The 23,761-nt window shown below is 33.7% G+C and overlaps 1 pseudogene; it reads right to left on the reverse strand.

Moving 5' to 3' along the window:
• Positions 1–8,731: 8,731 nt before the first annotated feature.
• LOC138134561 (odorant receptor Or1-like) lies at positions 8,732–10,176 on the reverse strand (annotated as a pseudogene).
• Between the last annotated feature and the right edge of the window lie 13,585 nt (positions 10,177–23,761).

The following is a 23,761-nucleotide window of genomic DNA, read 5'->3' on the forward strand; positions in this document are numbered from 1 at the left end:
CGGAACTTCAAAATAAACTGTCACAATTATGCGCAATTATGTATTTTACATTTTAGTTATTGATTTCCAAAGTTTAATAAAAAAGACGGTTTAGTTTTCAGAAAATCACATCTAAGTACTTGCAGCTTTTCAGAATTGATGAATGCAATTTGCAAAATGATATGAGACAATAGTTGATATTAAAATGAGGTTATTAATACGTGTAGCACTTAAAGCCTATTTCACATTTTATATCAGTAAAATTTCAAGTTTACCCGAAATTCCGTGCTCCCAATAGTACCTACTGTTACAATGACGTTTTGGTTTTAAATATTTCACCTTGAGGTAAGTCTCCTTTTATTGTTGCAAAGAACTGAAATTATTTCTGCTGCTTTATTATACCACATCTTGATCAACCTCTAAAAGGAAAACATTCATAATAAATGTTCAAAATATCCTCTGTTTGCCCTAATATAAGTATTAGCGTACCTTCGGACAGCAGCAGTGGCATTTCCACTACACACAAAATGCATATCTGCATACTTCTCGATAGCATATACTGGCATTTAAACGACTGTAATCTTTTGCAGGCGACGGATAAAAGATACATCATGTCAAAGTGTAGACTTCGAACCGTTACCAAGCAATAATTTTTAAATCGAAACAATTTTTTTTTTCGCAATATTTCAGCAGTCCTAAAACAGCAGGGAACAATTTTAATTTCTGAAAACGGTTCAATTTATCCAAAAATGGTATAAAAGTGTTCGACTCCATTTTCTCTGATAAACTCGTCCTGAAATTCTTGGAAGAACATTCCCTAACACCCTGTATAAAGAATCACGAGATAGATTTTTTTTAAACATTTTTCCATGCTTAGAGGTGTTCTTGAAAAGTGCACAATGGCGTTGTTTCGCCATTTTTAAGCACCCTGTATTATGCATACACGAATATAAATGGGAACTTTCAAATGAAGAAATTTGAATTATGTAGGTATGTGATATTTATACTTTTAATTTCTTTATATGTATTTTAGTGTGCATTATTATATTGTTTTTTTTTCATTTTATTTTCTTATAATTAACACAAATAGAAGTTTTTTTTTTGTTTTTCTAAAATTCATTTTATTTATAGATTTACTGAAGGATTCCTGAAATCAATTACAATACATTAATTAATACATTGTAGTGACCCAGTTTAAAATTTAAATTTTAATTACCGGTACCGCCACGAGAGCGCGCCTTAGTACTAGCGGCTAGACTAGGTACTAAGGGATGGGGTTGGTAATCCTGGGGAGTGAACAACGCGGAAAGCGGAAATATAGCGGGGATGAAGCGGTCTCTCGCGCGCGTGGTGGAAGGGGGTAGGTCACTTATTGTTTGGTTTTTCGAAACGAACACACCTTGCGAAGAGCGATCCAGTTTCTCAAATTTGTAAGTTAAATCTGACTCAATTTCACTTCCGTCCCGAGTAGATATTTGTGTCCCCGTTAGGAATTCGACGTTTTTCATTCACCTGGGTAATTTATTCCACGTTCGTTGGCTTTTTGTTTTTTTTGTTTTTGGGACCAGGAGCACGTGGTAAGGGTCTTGTTTCAGAATTCGCATAATACAACGACTGATTATTTCACTTTTATTTGTTCGCGAGCGTGGGGTCGATCACGTGGTTGAGTTATCGCCTCTCGCACAAGAAAGGAAAATTGTAAATATTAAATTCTGACATGCTAAATTCACAAATTTGTTAAAATCATAATTTGTTCGTATCGAAAGAAAAGTTTGTGTCATGTAATTGGGAAAGCAGTTTAGAGCGACATCAGCGTTCGTTTCGTCACGGGCTGTAATAAATGTTCCGTACTTCGATAGGCATTGATTGGTGATTGGGACTATGTAGATCACTGCACGTTGTAGTTTCGTTCGCTCAGCGTAATTTCTTTTCCTTTTTTGTCCTCGTCCCCTCCGAAACTACGCGTGAGATTCACGTACACACATGGAAGTTGTGTGCCTCTATCCCTCCGAACCTACGCGTGAGATTCACGTACACACATGGAAGTTGCGTGCCTCGTCCCCTCCAAACCTACGCGTGAGATTCACGTCCACACATGGAAGTTGTGTGTCCCGTCATCTCCCTTCCGACCGGCATGCGGATGTAGAAATAGGGCGCGGGGGTGTCGCATGTGTTAGAGGTTGTAGGAATGGTCACACATGTACTCTGTAGTTGTTGTCTCTCCATTTAAACGGCTCGTGACGAAATCGCGCGTCCCCGTATCTTAACTGTACCGAAATGAAATGTTTGATTGTAATTAGTGTTTAAGAAAAATTTGTTTTGAAGTTTGAAAAGATTTCGCCTTTGGGATACCGTTTACGGGGGTTTTATCGGTCCCGTTTTGCAATAACCGTGTTTTATAATTTGTTTATTTGTTGTATTTTGTCGGGAAAAATTCGTGACTATTCCATTCACCTGTCATTTGTTAAAAATGGACCCATAAAAACACAACTTTACACATTTGTTACCATGGTTTCAAAAAATTGGACCGAATATTCCCACTCGTGGAAATTGTATCGGTAATACCACTAGTGATCCCAGCGATTATTTTTAACAAATGATTGCAGCCTTGAGAATTGCTTCTAAATGGACTCACTTGTCTTTTTTGTGTTGTTGGAAAGATTTTCTTCGATTTCTGCGTTAATTTCTTCTTCCGATTTGCTGCCAAATTGCCGAAGTTGGTTCATGGAATAGTCCTCCGAATACAACTCGTAGTCCAAATTATGTAGACTATTTTTCAAACTGGTTTCACTCATTCTATTGTGCTTGGGAATCTCACTCGTGCTGACGCACTCGTGGATTCATTCCCGAGCACAATTGATAATTCGTCACCAGTTTGAAAAATAATCCACATAATTTAGACTACTCGTGGTATTATAAATTAATATTTACTAATAAATTATACACATGAGTTTTATAGTCTATTCAAAAATCAAAAAACCACCTACGTCGCATTTTCCTCGATAATTATTATCGGCAACGCTGTCTAGTGTAAAATTTTGTGAGAATTGTAATTTTGAGGTTAAGAGTTTATTAAGTGTCTTGTTTTTCTGGGCATGTTTAAGTAAAAAGAAAAAGAATTAATAAAAAATGAAACGTGCTGAGCAATAATAAAACAATTTGAACGAAATTCAAAGCAATTGAATTTTATTTTGAATCAAATAAATGTCAACCTTTGGTTTGGGACGTTACTGTTGTAGATACACTTGCAGACAGTTACGTATTGAAATCATCTGAAGTCTCAAGTTTTGCCGCTGAAATGGCTTGCAAACGCAAACATAGCAAATATAGTTCAATCGTTTCGTCAAACTACGTGTTTAAAGGTTTAGCATTTGAAACCTTAGGCCCTTGGTGCAAAGAAGCCATCGATTTCATTAATGTCATCGGAAACCGGCTTATCGCGGAATCAGGCGATTCAAAATCAAAGAAATTCCTTTTCGAGAGGATTTCCCTTGCCATTCAACGTGGAAACGCTGCAAGCATTCGGGGCACTTTTCCAGATTCCGCAATATTATCGGAAATTTTTGTATTATAAAACAAAAATGTTATGTAATTATGTTATTAATAAAAGTCATATTTTATAGTTACCAACATAGTATGAAAAAGTAACTACCTAGGGTTTTTTAAATTTTACCAACCTAAAGCAACAGGTGGTGGTTTTTTGATTTTTGAATGGACTTTAGCTGTTAAATTCAATTTACTAAAGGATACACAACCACATTATAGTTATACACCAGACATTATTATTTTAAATAAACAACAAAAGCAAGCATATCTTTTAGATATAGCTGTTCCAAATTCACATAATACAGGCTGTTTGATAAAAAACGCCTCAACCCATAACTTTTTTATTTATTATCCGATTTCAATGAACAAAAAAACCGAAGATATGGTTTTTCATGCGCTACGAAGCAGCCATGAAATAATTTTTTTTTGGCGTTATTTTCAGTAGCTTACGATAGTCAACTTTTTTTCTTAAATGGACATATGTAGTTTTTTAGGCTCAGTCTGATAAAGTTTTCTTTTCTAAATCTAACGATGTATTAAAATGTATCGTTTGGTTCATAGCTGACTGAAAAAAAAATAAAACACTTTTTAATTGTGGTTCAGTTTATTATGAAATTTTCAAATGTGCCGTGAAAAACAATTGGAATACAAATAGCAACAAATGTCAAGTGTGAGTTTGAAAATTTTCAGGTGCAATCTTGAAGAGTTTTATTATTATTTTCTTGGAAAACATAAATAATAATTAAAAAAAATATTTTTTTTTAATTATTATTATTTTTTCTATTAACTTTTTGTTTTTGACTAATTACGATTTTTATTACACTCGAACATAAAATAATAGTCAAATGACTGCTATCCTGCATGACTGACAATGTTATTTTATACTTAAATAAAAAAAGTTTAAAAAAGCAGCTGAAAACTTCTAAGCTGACGTTTAGATGACATTTATCGTACTTTGTATTCCGATTGTTTTCACGGCACTCTTAAAAATAAGCTGAACCACAAAAAAATGTTTTTTTTTTTTTCAGTTAGCTATGAACCAAATGATAACTTTCAATACATCATTAGATCCAGAAAAAAAAACCTGTATAACACAAAAATTAATAAATATTTAGATCTCTCCGTTGCTATGAGAAATCTTTGGTGTTTAGAAAAAATTTCGATTTTACCACTTGTAATTTCAGCGACGGGAATAGTACCACAATCTCTTTTTAAAAATTTAGAAATTTTGGATTTAGGTAACACATTGGTAGTTGAAATTCAAAAAGGTATACTCATGTCATGTAGTGAGGAAGTTTCTTGACATTGACACAGAACATAATAAAACACAACAAAGTCAAAATGTGCAGGCGAGGCGAGACGCCGGTAATTATGTTAATTAGCACTGCATTATTACTTGATAGTAATATCCGTAACAGTGTATGTACTCGTACTCCGGCAAAATTGCCATGCCGCCGGGTGGTGGAGGGTTAGTATAGTTACTAATCAGTCATGTTTTTATTCCACTAGTGAGTTATGACTAGAGCGCGGATTTCTAGCTATTATGCCATACGTGATTTTGAATAGCAGGATATAGTCCAATTTTTACCCTTTTGTCACGATTTCCTTCCTCGCTTTCTCTTTATTGAAACGACAGAAACAGAAAAAAACAAAAAAAAGGCACGTTTATTTGTTGATGGTCACTTTGAGATTATTTTATGCTTCTGTCAATTTGACAATTTTTAATTTCTTTCACTTATTACATTGATTACAAACATAACCTTTCGAAGCAATTGTCAACAAATTTGACACATTTATAGTTATTTATGATCAATTCAAATTTGTTTCTGATCCTAGCTCAAACATACGTAAAGTTACTAGATAATGACGTCATCGCAAAAGGGTAAAAATTGGACAATAATTTTAAGTTCATATTCCTATACAGGGTGGTCCAGATATAACCTGCTAAAAGAAATCCAGTAATAGGTGACGATAAGTAGAACTCATATACAAAAAATGTTTTTAATAAAAGTCTTTTGGTTTTCGAGATAAAAATAATTGACAATTTGGTCAAAATTTGCTGTACGCTAATGAGTTAATCGACTTTAAAAAGGTAATTCAGGTTGCTTGGCTGCAATTTCTTTAGCAACGGTACCTGTAACACCTATGACATTTGTCAAATTTAATTTTAAATTTGCGAATCCTACAAAAAGTCATGAAGTCTACAAAACAAGGATATGCCGATTTGCATTTACTCTATGGCGAAGCACGCGGAAAGGCGACTATACGACTAGCATTTTCCTGAAGAAGTCCTTCCGTCCCGTTGTACTTTTGTGGAGCTACATCTGTGTTTATGTGAGGCTGGTTCTGACTGGTTCCAATACGATGGCGTCCCCGATCCTCGATTTAACCCCTTTGGATTTTAATTTTTGGGGCCACACGAAAGATTTTGTGTAGGAAGTTGAAATACGAAAATACAAAACACCAAATCCGAGAACGCATAGCAGACGCTGCGAACCAGATTCGTAATAACTAGTTTGATAACAATAACCCAGAAGAGTCGAATTCTGTTTATGAAAATTGGTATCGGCGGACTCAAATGTGTATAAATGCCAATGGAAGCCACAAAACATTTCATTATAATACTTAGTTATTTATTTAACGAGTTCGTGTGTAATTTGGGCTTTTTTTGGCATGAGTGGGCCAGTTTAAAACTCGAGTGAAACGAGAGTTTTAAAGGTCCACGAGTGCCAAAAAAGCGCAAATTACACAAGAACGAGTTGAATACAACGTTTTTTTGTTCGACGAGCCCCCCCAAAGGCTCCAAATGGCTGAAAATCTTTAAAATTAGTTTGACGTTTCGTTTTGACAAGTTGTCAAATTCATCAAAATCCGTTCACACAGGAGAAAATTCTCAAATTCTGACAGTGTCGAACAAAAAAATAATTTTTCTACTCTAGCTTACAGTCAGTTACCTTTTATTAATTTCGAGTACCTATGTACAATGTAAATAATTTATTCAATACATTATTTTGACTGTTTAACCACATTTAAGACGATACTCTTATTACACAGTTCTTCCACAATTTTGCACACACTAGCTTTACATTTATTTACACTTTGCCGAACAAAAACCTTCCGAAGGTACGGCCTCTTGTAGAACCTAATTAAACTAAATTATGAATAAAACACAACGTAGAATCCCTAAACATTTCTTTTCTCATTATTTTTGTTTCCTATTTTTCCGTAAAAATATCATCTGAGGGAATGCGGCATCAAGGAAGAGTGAAGGAAATCGAAACGTTTCAGTACTTTAGTCCCTTTAGTATATTACACTATAAGTGATGAAAGTGCCTGATTTTTCAACGAGCAGTACATGATATACTCACGAGCGCTAGCGAGTGAGGATAGTATTGCGAGTTGAAAAATCGCACTTTGATCACGAATTGTGTATACTATTTTTTCCAACGTCGCTTATGAAAAATGATACTTTTATCACCCAATTTAAATTTTTCTCACTAGTGAGTTTACTTTCTCCATTTTCCTCAATAAATTGGGTGATGAAAGTATCATTTTCATAAGCGACGTTAGAAAAAAGATATTTATCTTCAAGCAGTCGAAAATAGCAGCTTTGTGTATCTCCATATAGACAGTTAAAGCCATTTTATCTGAAGGAAGTAGAAATACTTCAAGTCCTAGGAGAAGAAGTGTCCATAGGCGGCTCGACCAAATCAAATGTAAGGTCATTTGAAGCCTTTGTCAGGATTTATTACACGAAATATTTAATAATTAAATTATTCCTATTAAAATATATCCTCTAAAAAAAGCGAGATAACGAAATTATTATCCAATGTTTAATCGGTGCCACTGTAATATTTAACGAGTCGCCCGTTGTGGACATATCCATGCTGTCAGATGTGATGTTAAAATCAAAAATAGCGCAGCAAGATGACTCTTCAGTGTAAAAAGTGAACAGTTTTAAGTTGTAATTGTTTGCTATTCACGTTTCGATAATTTTTGTTATATTTAGCGAATATCTGAAGTATGTCCGATGCCATTGAAAACGAAATGTATCGCATGACTCCAGAATTGATACAGATCGCGGAAAACTCTATGGAGAAGTAATCGCTCCGTAATCTCCGGCGGAAAGTGTATGATTTCTATATAATCCTCTGATGAAAAGTATCTGGCTACATAGGTAAAGTTTCTGAGTTTCCTAGAGCAAGAATTATAAATTATTAGTCTAGTTTAGGTGCATAAATACAATTTTGAGAAAGTTTTACCTGGAAATTTGCAGAAAGTACGTCGGATAATTTAGATAGTGTTATAGACTAATATGTATTATGAAAACTTCAAGTATTACAAGGGAAGTAGGAATTACAGTTGCCTTAAAATTTGAAAATTGTAATTTTGATGTAACTGCAGAAAAAAAAATCAATGAGTTCATGTCCGATTTCTTATTTTATTATTATTTCAATTGTCTTAATCGTTTGCTACTATACAGGGTGTTAGGTAAATGTTCTGCCAAACTTTAAAGAGAGCATTAGAATGCTGATCAGATTCAAAAAATCCCCAGTCGTTTTTGGCTCAGCTGCATAGTTCATTTTAACTTTGTTGACAAAAAAATTACACCAACTCGTCGAGAACCACTGAAAATTGTATTATTGCAATCAGTAATACAATACAATAAAATACAACGAAACTTTTTCTTAATTGTTTCAGGATAGTAATTTCATGAAACCTGGTGAATGAGTAGATACCTCATTTCATGAATTAATTAAAGTCTTTTTATCCTAGGATAGCATTGTTAAGCAATAATGAAAATATAAATTTTGTATCCAAGAACTTTTGAAATAAGAAATTCGGGTGTTGGATCATTAATAATATCTGTGATTCTCAAACGATGGGGTACCTTTTTTCCGCACTCCATTTTGAACGAAATTAGCATCCAAATAAAAAATGGTAGAGGAAAAATTTACCCAATTTTGTCCGATAATTATATATTTATTTTATATTTTAAATACCAATGTGCAAAGTATTCTTTTGCATCCGTTATAATTAAATGAGTGCCTGAACATTGTGGTTAAGTATAGTGTATCTCTACATGTTTCGTCAAATTGATACTGTGGATTTGCAAATTGTTTCAGACTCCTCTTCTCTCTAAAAATATCTGAATTAGTATATACAGTTTAACAGTTTAATTAATAAATTATTATTAACTGTATTTTTAATAATTTTTTAAAACTGCAAGTAACGAATAAGACCTTTTTAATATCTGAAATCAAAATATGTATTATTACATAACAAGTATCTTTTTATTGCATTTTACCATTGTAAATGTTTCTAGCGATAAATCAAGTACTTTTCCAGCACTAACACTCATAGTTTTCTTGGTACGTTCCATTAAAATCAAGAGAGCCTTTTTGGATTCGCTGTTGTACTCGTACCATTTGCTCATATAAATTGCATTGACCAAAGTATTATTCTGAAAAAGTTACAAAAATTGGTAGTAGAAAACATATTAGAAAACGAAACATACTTCTTCGATAAGCATTGTACCATAATAACAATAGAAATACACTTGAACCAACAGGAAACATAAATAATTACTCATCATAACGAAATTAATGTCGAACGTGTGTAACTGAAAAGTAAAGTTAAAAAGAATTTTCAGAATTAATGTAAGCATAAACTCACTTTGCTAATTTGTAAACAACAGATTCCAATTACAATAATGCTTTCCATGAATTGGCAGAAAATGGGTGTTGAAAAACACGTTTCATATTCGCTGACAAAGCTGAAAATTAACCCAAAACTGTTTAAAACAGATTACATATTTAAATGAATTATCACTTTATGATAAGATTATAATGTAAGATGCAATCTCTGATTCTCTCATAGATAAGTTTGGATCTTTCCACGGAAGATTGTTTGTTAGACTTGATTTTTTCATCAACATACTAATCTAGATGGTACACATTTTCTTTCAGAATTTGAAGCTGGCCTGTAGCGTGACAAATTAAACCTGCAATTAGAGGGTCTATTGTTGCTGAAGACATTCCGGCATAGATAACACCTAAAAAGTCTTATCACTTTTAAGTGGATAAAATTTAACTCAAAATACCTAGCACTAAACTGACATAGAGAACATAATAAAGCGTGACTGTGTTTCTTATTTCGAAAGGATACCAAACATCAAGTGGCAACTGATGAATATCTTCACGAAAAAACATCTTAACAGTCCAACCGAATACAGACACTACACATCCACTGAAGAAAATGACTGAGTTTCGTCGACAAATCTTCACACAGTTATTTATAATCTTAATATGTTGAGAATCAACGACTGTGAAAAACTCTACGTCAAGAAATTGTAAACATCTTTCAATCCTGTGTCCGCTCGTAACAATAGATAGGAGCTTTGGAGAGAGAAAAATTACAACAAAAGGTGCCAGATCGTCATGACGCACTTTCTTCATGTCTTCTTTGAAAAACAGTTGAAGAAAACCAAGTAAAGTTGCTGGTATCATAGCAAAAGTGTAAATAACGAACGCCAACAATTTGTACAAATATGGATGCCGCCTCAGCGGGTACAGACCAATAACTTTCATAACAGATAAATTAAGGCTGAAACTATTTGTAATAATATTTTCCATCATTCACGGAATTGGACTGAAGGAGGGGAAAGTTAGTTCGTCCAATATATACTTTTTTCAAATCAAAGACAAACCTTCCCTTCAATTACATTAATTTTAGATCAAAGATTTTACAAGACACGAAGATGCAAAGCGTGGAGAAACTTTATTAAAAACATTTTTTTTTAAATGAATTCATAAAATTTTCATTAAAAACTGATTGTTTGTATGACATTACTATGGTCACTAAATATTCTGTTTAAATTCAGAAAAGACATTTCTTGTGCAGATATGAGCATAATATCATATTAATGTCTGGTCCAAATTTCAATAAGTTTGTTTGTAATTGTTTTGTGAATTTGTGAAAAGCTATTACTGGAAATGTGTAAACAAAGTAAAAATGAGAAATAGAGAGGTAGTGATAATAACAATTATCTGGTAAGTACGAATTTTATATTAAATTTACGGATTTCTTGGATGTCACAGACAGGCTTCTTGCAACCAATGATTAAAGTCCTCTCTTATCTGGTGGTGTGCAGGGGTAAATCCTACTTAATAGGGGGCAACTTTTTTAAAAGACTCAGCATAGGTTAAACATATTCTGAGTGAAAAAGGCCAACAACTTGTAGTGAATGAATTATGCCAAATTTTGTCAAGCCAGAAGATTAAGTCATAAACGTATACGTTTCAGTCCTCATAATGTGTGTTGATTTTTCAACGAGGATAACTCAAACCACAAATGTCTGTGAAGGTTTCATTCTCATGTTAAATATTGGATGATTCAAAATGATTGTGGATAAGTATGGCAACTATGTAACGAAAATGTATGTGGCAACTGGCAACTGTGTGGGTAGAATAGAGTTGACATTTCTTTGACAGTTCAAAGTTGCGCAATTTTGAATATTGTCACTAGCAATATCCCGAGTGCATGTCAAATTGTCGATAATTTGCTCGAGTGGGCAGAGCGCACGAGAGAAAATCATCGACAATTTGACATGCACGAGAGACTATTTCCTGAGAAAAATTTCCTTGATAAGTAAGTACAAATAAACGTAATTCTGTGTTTAAAAATTGGTTATTCTTTAAATTTTTATGTTGTCGTTGACGGTCATCACATTTGTACTAGTGCAAATTATCTATAATTGCACTAGTGCAGTATTATCGCTGTAATTCGATCGTAAAATTCAAATATTCGAGCTTTTTGATTTGTTTAAATTTTTCGAAGGAAATAGTCAAATCAAATGCACGCTGATGAAATGTCAACTCTATCCCACCCACACAGTTGCCACATAAATTTTCATACATAGTTGTCATACTTGTCCACAATCATTTTGAATCTCTCAATAGTTATTTGTATCACAAAGCTAGAAAATAACATTTTGCAAGTGCAAGCACTTGTTTTAGCCGTGTAATATACAAATATTTTTCGGCCGACAATTTATTTAAAGTAAAATACATATATGTAATAATTTTTGTTAAAAAGTTACCATGTAGGTAATTTTTTTTTCTTCCATTGGCAACATAAAGGATCCAAGAAGCGACTTTCACGACAAAAGTTAACCAATTCCTCAAATATTCAAAACTGTGTCCTGTTTCGATTTTCTTGCTTCGGCAGATAAATGCTATTTTCCAGACGATTTAGAACAATGGAAAATCGGTTCTTCTAAACGGAGGTCCAAAAAGTAAATTTTTCTTTCTAGTTATACAGGGTGTATAACTTATATTGGTGACAGATAAGTCATTTGCACTACAATGATTTTTTTGATTTCAGAACAGCGTCAATAGACTACAATTTGTAGATGCCGCACGTTATTATATGTAATTAACCATTGTAAATATCGTGCGATCCATTGAATTTGTTATTAGAGTTGGAGCTGGAACTGTCAACGCATGTCTAGTTTTAAGCTATCGCGATAAACGTCACATTTAATGACAATTGTAAAACAGAAAATGGCGAATTAAGGATTCGAGGAATTAAGAGAAAAATTACAATTGTGATGTTTATTTTATTAAACAATGTTACAACAGATGCTGAAAGTGTTCACCATTTTGTTCTAAGCACAAACGGGCCCTTCATTTAAACCCACTGATAGCATTTTGTAACATTAATTTATACACAAATAAGTGTATCGATTCAACAAGACCTACGGCTTCAGTTCTAGCGCCAACTTTAATAACAAATTCAATGGATCCCTCGATATTATAAGTAAATAAAATTGTTTCTACTCTCGTCAGTGTATTTATTAGCAATTCTAATTATGAATTTAAGAAAAATTATCATAATTTGATTCGGCTACCACCTGTCGAAGGGTTGACGCGGTATCGTAATCTTGATACCCGGCGGAAGAATTCGTCTGTTGATAACAGTTATGAAGGTAAAGACGTGACCGCCGGGAGGAACTCGGATACCCCCATATTTTTTACAAATTGGTATAGATCATTTGTATGACCATTGTATTGATTATTTCGGAAATAATAATCTTTAAAATTGAAAACAAACAATTTCTACAAAATACCTAGTATGCATCTATATTATTATACGAGTTTTATAAGACGTTTTGTTGTGACATGACCAGTGTCCGGACGAAATAGTACCGGACAAGTCGACCAGTACAACTTTGCGTAATACCCCACTCACATATAAACACGATTCAGCTGGTTCGTTTTCAATAACAGGGAACGAGCTGAATCGTGTTTATGTGCGAGCGAGGGATTACGCAAAGTTGTATTGGTCGACTTGTTCGGTACTATTTCGTCCGGACACTAGACATGACTTATTTGGGGCAACTGACCTGTCCTGACTTGACCCACATGACTGCTTTTTTCAAAGGGCTCATGGTAATGGAAAATATTTCCATTATTTCAAATTTTTGACGAGCAGTGTATAATCAGCTATAATATACCACGTGTTATACACGTTGTAACAGAAATAAGTGCATTAATTTTAACTGGTAATAGAACTCATCAAAAGGAACAACTTTTCTCTCTGCCATTTTGGCGAAAAACGTGTAATAGTTTAAAAAAGTAAGAAAGATTTTCCTAAAACCGTTCATATCTCCAAAACTAAGCTACCTAAAAACGTGAAACAACCAGATTCTTACGAAGTGGATTTTTTGCTATGCGGGTAGATTTGTCTGAATTTCGATTTCGGCGTTAAAACACGTTTTCTGGATAAAAATGGACGTTTTTTTCATATTAGCGCTGATCTCAATTAGCTATTGCAGTATTTAGTGACGTAAGGCTATTTTAGTGAAAAATCTCTCCAATTTTTTTTTGGAATTAAACAACGTTTTTCGGCGAAATGATAAATAGAAAAGTTATCCCTTTTGACGAGTTCTATTACTAGTTAAAATTATTGCACCTATTTCTGTTACACGCTGTACAATGACAATATAATGAATGAAATACAAAATTATTTATTTATTTGTCAAACTGACAAATTTATTTGAATCAAAAATAGCCATGCAACTAAGGACGCGTTTTCATTGGATCATTCATGATCACGTGATACATGAATTATATTGTCACGTATAATATCACAAGAACATAGAAAATAATATGTTACTTTAACACATAAAAATCATGCAGCAAGACATTATTTATTGAAAAATATTTATTGATAAAAAGGTAGGTCAGTTAATTTGCAAATCAATTTTGAAAATATACGTTAAATACTGATGGTGTAATATTTATTTATTTGAGAAACTGTGAATTTTTCAATTTTATTCTTCATGTTGCCTAAATAATTAACATTAAGGCGGCCTTACACCAAGGCAACAATTGGCAACATGTTGCCTGCAACATTTTTTAGTAATGACGGGCAACATTACATTTTTTAGTAATGTTGCCCGTCATTACTAAAAAATGTTGCAGGCAACATGTTGCCAATTGTTGCCTTAGTGTAAGACCGCCTTTAGGTATGATTAGTAGGTACTTATGACTCTTATGAGTAAAGCGTAATCACTTATTATTATTTGAAATAACAGGTAGCACTTAAATGTGAAGGAACTTCAAGATCTCCTTTAGTTTGTTACGATTATGGATAATTTTGTTTTGAAAAATGAAGAAGAATTCTATTTTATCTAAAGCAAGTTTAACAGCACGCAACAGCTGGTAGTTTGTGTTATGGTGAAATCGGAAATTCTTGTGAACGTATACAAAGAAGTAAGCTAGATAGAATAAATGTGCGAAACTGTCATATAATTCATCACATTTTACAATATTTTTATAGTATGTATACATAACTAGACAAAACAAATTACAATAAGCTGCAAACTACGAGTATATTTCATACAATTATTTTAAATTTCCCTTATGATATCGGGTGTTTTTTTAAATTTCATCTCATAGTAGGCGTCGAAGTGTCGATTGTGAACGCACTATACGGGTTACGGATCACGGATCAGTTCTTTAAATTTTACGTTCTTACAATAGTGGTGCGTTCACAGTCGACTCTTCAACGCCTACTACGAGGTGAAATTAAAAAAAAAACACCAGACATAACGTTAACACATTTAATACTTAAGAAACTTTACTGTACTATGAATAGTTGAAATATTATTAACATTACTATGAAGATTTTAAAACTGCAAGTAATGAGTACGATCTTTTTAATATCTGCAAAGTAAAGAAGTTACTAACATCACATTAATTTTTTAAATGTTTTACCAAAATAAATGTTTCTAAAGATACTTCGAGCACTTTTCCAGCAGTGATATTTATAGGCCTTTTGCAGCGTTCCATTAAAATCAAGAGAGCTTTTTTAGATTGTGGAGTGTAGTCGTACCACTTGCTCATGTAAATTGCAGTTGTCAAACTATTATGCTACAAAAAAGGCCTTAATGAGTACATCATCATCTTTGTTATAGTTCAAATCAAACTTCTTCGATAAGCAGTGTTCCATAATAACATTAGAAGTACACTTGAAACAATATGACAGCTAGATAAAAAACCAATATATAGAAATCAACCTTATAGGTTTTGACCTAAAAAGTAAGAACACTACAATGTGCCACAAATTAATATAACTTGACGAATTGACTAACTTGACTAATCTGCAGACAACAAACTCCAATTACAGTAATACTTTCCACGAATTGATTAAACATTGCTCCTGAAAAGCAGCTTTCTAAATCCACAGCGTAACTAAAAATAAAGTAAAACCTTAGGTAATGTAAAGTTAATAAATATAAAGAATTACTTTAAAATTAAATCATAATGCAATACACATTCTTTAATTCTATCGTAGATAAGCCTGGATTTAGTATAAGGCGTGTTCTTGTAATTCATTTTGATGATTTTGTTTTCCACGTATTCATCAAGGTACTGCAAATTTCTCTTTAGAACCTGAAGCTGAGTCGCACCACGATGAATTAAACCAGCAATTAGAGGCTCAATTGCTGAACACATGAATCCTAGGTAATAAATTCCTGAAAATTTGTTTTAGCAAATACATAAGAAATAAATGAAACATACCTAACACTAAGCTGACATAAAGACTGTAATAGAACATTGACCTATCGTTTACTTCAAATGGGTTCCACACGTCAAGTGGTAACTCAGAAATATCTTCACGAAAAAACAATTGAATAAACCAAGATAACGCACATATGTTGCACGAAATGAAGTAAACAAGAGAATTTCTTCGACAAATTTTATCACATTTGTCTATAATTTTGTCATGTCCGTCATTCACAGTTGTCACAAGTTCATTATCAAAGTAATGAATACATCTTTTAATTTTGTGTCCATTTTTAACAATCAACCATATCTTTGGGGATTGAAAAAAAATTACCACTCCTGCCAAATCGTTGTGGAGAAAATTAATGTTGCAAAACAACTGAATAAACCCAAATACGATTGTTGGTAGCATTGCAAAAGCGTATAACATATATGAAAATAACTTGAATAAATGTGTATACTTGGTTGACCGATATACACCAGCAATTTTCAAAACTATTATATTCAAGGCAAAACTTTTTTTAATATTGTTTTCCATGACTGGTGGATGCGCAATACTGGGCCAAGCAATATTTACTCGCATTTTATATTTCCTTTTACTCTTCGGACATCAGTAGCAAACGCTGTCTTTAATCACATTAATTTTACATCAAAGGTTTTATTGAACACGAAACAACTCTAATTAAATAACGTCGTCGAGCAGTTTCAATGGCGATCATTAGGTAATGAAAATTTTATTTAAATTGCGCCCTCGCCACCGACATAAATTTATAAAGCAGTAATTAAATTGCTAATCGAGTGAATGTTCTACATTGTGTGTACAAAATTTCAGATACTTGCTTAATTTGATCGAAAAGAAGCTGACGCAAATTGTTAACTTTACAAGAGAAACATCCTTAAGGTCTTTAACGCTTATTTACAAGGTGCTATGCTAGCAACTCGTACAAGTCACTAAAATCGCGGTTCTAGTGTGACGTCCGGGTATCTGTTGCATTGTATGTATGTAATTATTTATTGTTAAAACGTGCTTTTTTAGGATAGCTAAGTGAAGTAAAAATAGTACATTCTTTTAAATTTGTGTAAATATATAAATGGAACAAGAGTGTCTCTGAAAAACGGAACCATTAATTCGCAAACATAAACTATCCCTTAAAAAAAATTATGAACGAATCGAATATTGCTGACTTTAGAACAACTAAAATTATAAACGTATGATCAAATAAAAAAACATTAAGAAGTCCGGAAGCAAGCCTCCGTACAGGCTTCCAAAAATTGCCGTAGCGCTTGAACTACGAGTATATAGTAATAATGGCACCTTGGATAAACCTTCTGAGCGAAAAGTGGGTGGTTTTCAACAATGCATAAGGAAAAATAAAAAAATTAATCACACTCCATCTACTTCCAGAAGGATTTTGGATCTCAAGGTAGTCATTCTAGTGAATCCCAAAGATTATCTTATAATTTATGTCCTGGAAAATCTTTTAAGGATGATACCAAATTGAAAATTCACGTAGATAAGTATCATATCAACAATAACCTATTAACTCCTTCCACTTTATCCTCAACCGATTCAATCACAAAATTGTTTATTAATTTAAAACATTAGTTACCAGCTATTAGAAGACTACTAAAATATTGTAGACATTTAGCTGCAGATAAATTAAGCTCCATTATTAATAGTTGTCTTTCGACCAATCCCATCTCTTCCTTTGAGAACCTGTTGATTTTCTCCTATAGAGTTTTCAATGTAGCAGAGAAATCTGATAGGTCATTGAATAAGCATAAAGAAGAAAATCTGTCTAATTTTGAAGTACCCCAAATACGAGCTGATTCTAAGAAACGTACACATTTATCATTAGCTAAGAAAGTTGTAGTGCCCCAGTTTAAAATTTAAAATTTAAATTCCCGGTACCGCCACCAGAGCGCGCCAAATGTGAAGGTACTAGCGGCTAGGCTAGGAACTAAGGGATGTGGTTCGCAATCCTGGGGAGAGCGGAAGTAGAGCGGGGGTGAAGCGGTCTCTCGCGCGCGTGGGTGAAGGGGGGAGTGCACTTCTGTTTGGTTTTTCAAAAAGAACACGGCACTGGATCCGCCATTTTTCGTTTAGCATTGCCACCGATTATCGTACTCGTTATTTATGTTGCTTACTTATATTTGTGCCATTTAAAGCGTTTTATTTTATCCTTGTTTAACGTTGCGCTTTGTTCTCTTTTATTTGATCATTGTTTAATGTTGCGCGTTGTTTTATTTATTTTATCATTGTTCAATGTTGCGCTTTATTCTATTGAATTAAACTCGGGTTTTCTTTGTGTTGTTGCTAAGCACCGCTAGATTTCGGATGAGCTAAAGTTAAAATGTAGTAAGTGCGACACCATGGGAGTTAGGTGACATTCAGGAAGTCGTGGGGTTGTCTAGTAAATTTCTGTGGAGGCCACGGTTAGTTATGGCCGTTAGCGGAGGCGGACCTAAGCCCTGCTCAATGCGGCTCTGGGATGTTAACGTGAAACCTCCGTGGCGGTTCTAGGGACCTCGTGGTTTGTCGGTAAACGGTTGGTTGGGGAAGGCGGACCTAAGCCCTGCTCGATGCTCATCGTACAGCCCCGAACGCTTAAATTACTCTTTCCTGGTCGGTAAAATAGTCCGACGTTACCCGAGTATCTAGAAACGTCGCTGGTCTTAAGCCGATTCAGATTATTCTTCTGAGTCCCCTCGCGGCCGAGAGTTTGTTACCTCCAGCTCTAAGCTCCTGTCGGCGTACTGTGACCGCTTAGTTCCTAATTAAACATTGTTTTTGTCATTAATCGAGTTGTAAAATATGAGTAATACCTGGGATACGGTTTTTGAAGAGAATTTTTCATCCGTCCCTGTCTGCGATAACTACATTATAAATTTGTTACTGTTTTTATCTTTGCAACCTTTAACTTGTCATTTGTGTTGTCATGTACCCGTTCCGTTTGTTTTAAATGTTGCTGTATTAATATTGTTGTTTGTTTTTGCAATGGCCTCAGCTAGTTAATTTACTTTACTCTGTTATAATTGGTCCACGTTAATTTTGGTTTCGTTTCATTTGTTCGCCGAAAATCAACGTTATCACAGGCATTTTTCAATAAAAGGTATTTTGCGTCCCTCACATGTGTGTTTTATTTTTCGGTACTCTTCCAACTGGAACCCTCATCGGTTGCATTCCGAACCTTTTCCGCCAAAAGGAAATCACAACGTAGGGCTCCTCCGCTTCGATGACGATCACGACCACATTTGTTTCAGTTTGCGCAGGTTCGAATATTTGGCGGAAAGAAGTAATGTAGTTAGATCATTACAAAGTGGAAGCAAAAGTAGTCGATTTTGATATCAAAGTGTTACGTTATGTATTTTGGAAATAAAACTGTTGTCATATAATTCAATATAACGTTTATTCTGCGTTCGCCATCTTGAGCTGGTCTTGCTCAAGACTGCGGGGGAGGTCGCCTACGTGTCATAGGCAACCAACAATACATCCTTTTTTTTTTAAACATAATCGCTCATCCAAACTGGTTGAGATGTAATTCATTGAGATCTTCTCGGAACAAAACCACTATCGTTACTCTCGTGGACAGACGTGGTTTCATCACGATTTTCTACATTTACAATAGAACTTTCAGCTCCTAAGTCAACAATTTCAGGTTCTGTTGATGTAGTAGCTGGTACATTTGTATTATTACTATTTTCTATATTTTCAGGATTTATTAAACTAAATTCTTTTTTATATGGAACATAAGGCGCTGAAATCAAATGCCATCTATTTCTACGATAAGTCCCTGAATCTGTTTTAACAATATATGAACGAGGTTCATCTGTCTTTTTAACAATTTTACCAGATTGTCTTAGATCAGTTACCCATACCGAGTCATTTTCCCCTAGTTCACTTAGATCTTTTACCCTATGCCTTTTATTATAGTTCCTTTCCTGCTTCTCTTTTCCCTTCTTTTGCGTTACTTTTACTGAACTTGTGTCAATTATTTTATTTTATTTTGAAGGCAAAAGAGGCACAAAGGTTTTTATTTTCCTGGCCAACAAAAGCTCCGAAGGAGAAAAACCGCACTCAAGAGGAGTTGATCTGTATGCTAACAGAGCTAATTGCAACTGCTTTGTTTCCAACCCGTTCTTTTTTATTAAATTTTTTGCTACTTTAACAGCTGCTTCTACCGCCCCGTTGGATTGTGCGTAATGTGGACTAGATACTCTATAATTGATATTAAATTCTTTTAAAAACTCTTGAAACTCCCACCTGAATTGTGGGCCTCCGTCAGTACAAACCGTATCAGGAATACCAAACCTTCCGATCACCGATAACAAAGAATTTATTACCTTCTTACTTGAAAAATCATTATCCAACTGGAAAATTTCTATGAATCTAGAATAATAATCGGTTATGATAAGAAACCAATTTTTACATTTGAAAAGATCTAACGCAATTTTTTGCCATGGTCTGTCCGGAAATGCATCTTTTACGAAAGATTATTTTTTATTTACTCTCTCTTCTACGCAATTAGGACAATTTCGTACCAAATTTTCAATTTGTGTTGCTAAGCCCAACCACCAAACTGACTGATTAGCACGTGCTCTACATTTTACAATGCCTTGATGTCCATTGTGTATAAAATTTATTATTTCTAACTGTAAACTTGGTGGAATCACTAGTCTTGTGCCTTTTAGCAAAAACCCTTCAGCCTGTGAAAAATCATTTCGATATTGATAGTACGGTAATAGTTCATGCGGTAATTTACTCTTCTCCGGCCAACCTAAATGGTAATATTCAATCAATTTCCTACAGACCGAATCGTTACTTTGCATTTCTGCAATTTTTAATAAATATTTGTCTTTACACGGTAATACTCTAATAACTTGATTCACATGAGCTTCGATTTCTACTCCCAACTCTTCATCCGTTGGTTGCAATTTTATCGGATTCCGCGATAAAGTGTCTGCTACCAGTAATTCAGTACCTTTGGTATATTTTACAGAGTATGTGTAGCGCATTAAGCGAATTCTAAATCTCTGTAGACGCGGTGTCAATTCGTCAAGATTCTTAGTTTGTAGTATTTGTAATAGCGGCTTGTGATCCGTTTCTAACACGACATTTAACCCCATTATATACTCTTTAAACTTTTCGCACGCCCACGTAAGACCTAAAGCCTCTTTCTCGATTTGCGCGTATCTAGATTCGGTTTTTGTTAAAGTCCGTGATGCGAATGCTACGACTTCACGCACGCCTTCAGAATTTACCTGGAACAACGCAGCTTCCAAACCAAAAGAACTTGCATCTGCGCTTACAATTATCTGTTTATCTAAGTCAAAAAATGAAAGATTTGGTGCTTTTGTTAAGATATGCTTTGCTTCATCTAAAGCTTTTCGTTGGGGGCTTTCCCATACAAACTCTACATCCTTTCTTAGTAAAGCCGTTAATGGTTCTAGTAAATGCGACTTCTGTGGGATGAATTTCTCTACAAAATTTATCATTCCCAATATCTGCAAAACTTCTTTCTTATTTGTTGGACTAGGCATGTTAACTATAGCCTCGACTCGACTAGGATCAATCGTTAAACCTTTCTCCGAAACAACATACCCTAAATACTTTACTTCCTTCACCCCGATTTCACACTTTCCCCGATTCAAAGTCATTCCTGCGTCATGAATACGTTTCAAAACTTCCTTTAATTTTTTATCGTCATCCTCTCTAGTCGCCGCATGCACTAGAATATTGTCGATGTGAATCAAAACACCCTCCTTTATATCGCTCAAAATACTTGTGAATTTCTGACTGAAAAACTCTGGAGCACAAGAGATACCAAACGGCAAACGCGTAAACATATATCTCCCGAAAGGCGTAATGAAGGTTGTAAGACGCTGCGACTCTTTATCTAACTTGATTTGGTAAAACCCTGAGCTAGCATCGAGCTTTGAAAAGAACTTTGAATCTTTTAACCTAGCTAACGTAGATTCAACTTTCGGTATTGGAAAATGAGGTCTCAAAACACTTTTGTTTAACCGAGTGTAATCACTGCATAATCTAATATCGTTACCTTTTGGCACCACAGTAGTTATATAGTGCTGGTTCTGGCTCACTCAAAAATCACGTTTTTGAATCATGTGTTTTGCGTGATCTCTTCAAAACGCTAGTTTCAGAATCATGTGTTTTGTGTGACCTTCAACTGTATCAGTCATGTCGCGATCAAAACGCTAGTTTTAATTTGCGTTTGTAGTTTAGTCAAAACATAGTTTTTGATTCAGAGTAAATTATCTGATCATTACATCCGTTTTGATTCCATCAAAAACATGGTTTTTGATTCATGTAAGTAAGCGGTATTTTGCGTGACTTATATTTTTATAAGCCAGAAACATTGAGGAAGATATTGAAGTTTCATATTTCTGTGCTCTGTGCAAAACATAGTTTTTGATTCATGCAAATAAGTAGTATTTTGCATGATCTTTATTTTTCTGAAGGGGTCATTGCGTTTTCATTCATGTAAACATTGAGGTAGTGGGGGATTATTTTATAATTGTATGCTGAACTTATATTTTCATAGTATTAAAGCAGCTACATAGTATCAAATTTAAACGATGAGTCATTTCTTAAAATCTATAAACGAAGAAACTCATCTTGTGCCATATGTGAGGGCAAGTTATTTAGAAATTGATAGAAGATTCCCCATTAAAAGATTTATTAAGACGGAAACTCAGTTTGGTGAACAAGTAGTCGTTGATTGTAGTGAATTTAAAACGCCTCTTCCACAACGGTTTACAGAAAAATTTACCGAAAAAGTTATTCAAACTTTAAACAATTTATTGAAACAAGGAAAAAACATTTTTATGGTTAGTGAAGGAATAGTTGGAAGAACAACCAATATCAAGTTTGTTGAACAGACAGAAGAGTAAATTTTCCTGGAGCTACACGAGAAAAAAAATGCCTGTTCCGATTAAATATAAGTGTCCATCATGCAAAGGTGAAAGTGATATGGAAGGTGTCAGATGTCTTCCTTGCGCCATGCATGATTTAATTAAGAGTCAACATTTTAAACATTTTTTACGAGAATATAGAACTAAAGTGTGAATTTGTGTGTTCCTAAATGTTATTATTTATTTGAAATTGTATATTTTGTAGTAATGTAAATATAAATAAACTTTCACATATTCATGTTGTTTTATTGCTAATATCACTACCATATTGTGATGTAAAATATTGCTTAATCGCAATTATGTGAAGCTTGAAGATGCTGACTTAGGTTAGTCATCTCTATCCGGATGATTATGAACTGCAAAGTAAGGAAATATTGAAATAAAACACTAGATTCTTTATTATAATTTTATTAAAAATATAAATTACATTTGAGTGTATTATGTGATGCTACTATTATCAATCCAACTGTTGTGTGTGTTGTTTAGTCCTAACCACTTGACATACAATTTTTTTCCTTTTTTTCTTAAAACTTTTTCCACCAAGTAAATATCCGAGTGTTTTACTTTCTGCAATTCTTCTTCATAAAATCCTCCTAATATATCTTCGCCCTGTACATCTTTTAATAAATATGTTGTTGGATTAGTTAGCTTTACTTTTTTAACAATGAAAATTTCGTTTGACCAATTGGCTGTATAAGATTTATCAAAAATTTGACGATGTTTACTTATTCGTACATGATCACCAACAGAAAATTTATTATGTACATTTGCAAACTTTATATGAGTATAAATTGATTTCAATATTGATCTTTCATTGCTTTTTTTAACATTTGCGGGTGTAGTTTTAATTGTGCTGTGATATTTGTTGTTATATTCGTTGGCGATTTTATCTAATATATTGACCCATTTATAATTTCCTTGAAAACTAAATTGTACCCACATTAATTGCTTTAGCGTTCTGTTGACCCGTTCAACTATAGATGCTTTAATAGAACTGAACGTACTATAATGATTAATTTTACGTTTTTTCATTAAACTTTGAAATTTTGTATTAAAAAACTCTTTACCGTTGTCAGTCTGTAAGTTTTTAGGTGGTGGTTTTACTTTTAGTAAAATATTCTCCATTGCTGTACTCACATCAATAGAATTTTTTGTCTTTAATGGAGCCATCCAAACGTACTTAGAAAAGCAATCAATTACAACTAAAATGTATTTAAATTGTTGATTTT

The sequence above is a fragment of the Tenebrio molitor genome, chromosome 7 (genome assembly GCF_963966145.1).
Source record: "Tenebrio molitor chromosome 7, icTenMoli1.1, whole genome shotgun sequence".
Classification (NCBI taxonomy): Eukaryota; Metazoa; Arthropoda; class Insecta; order Coleoptera; family Tenebrionidae; genus Tenebrio; species Tenebrio molitor.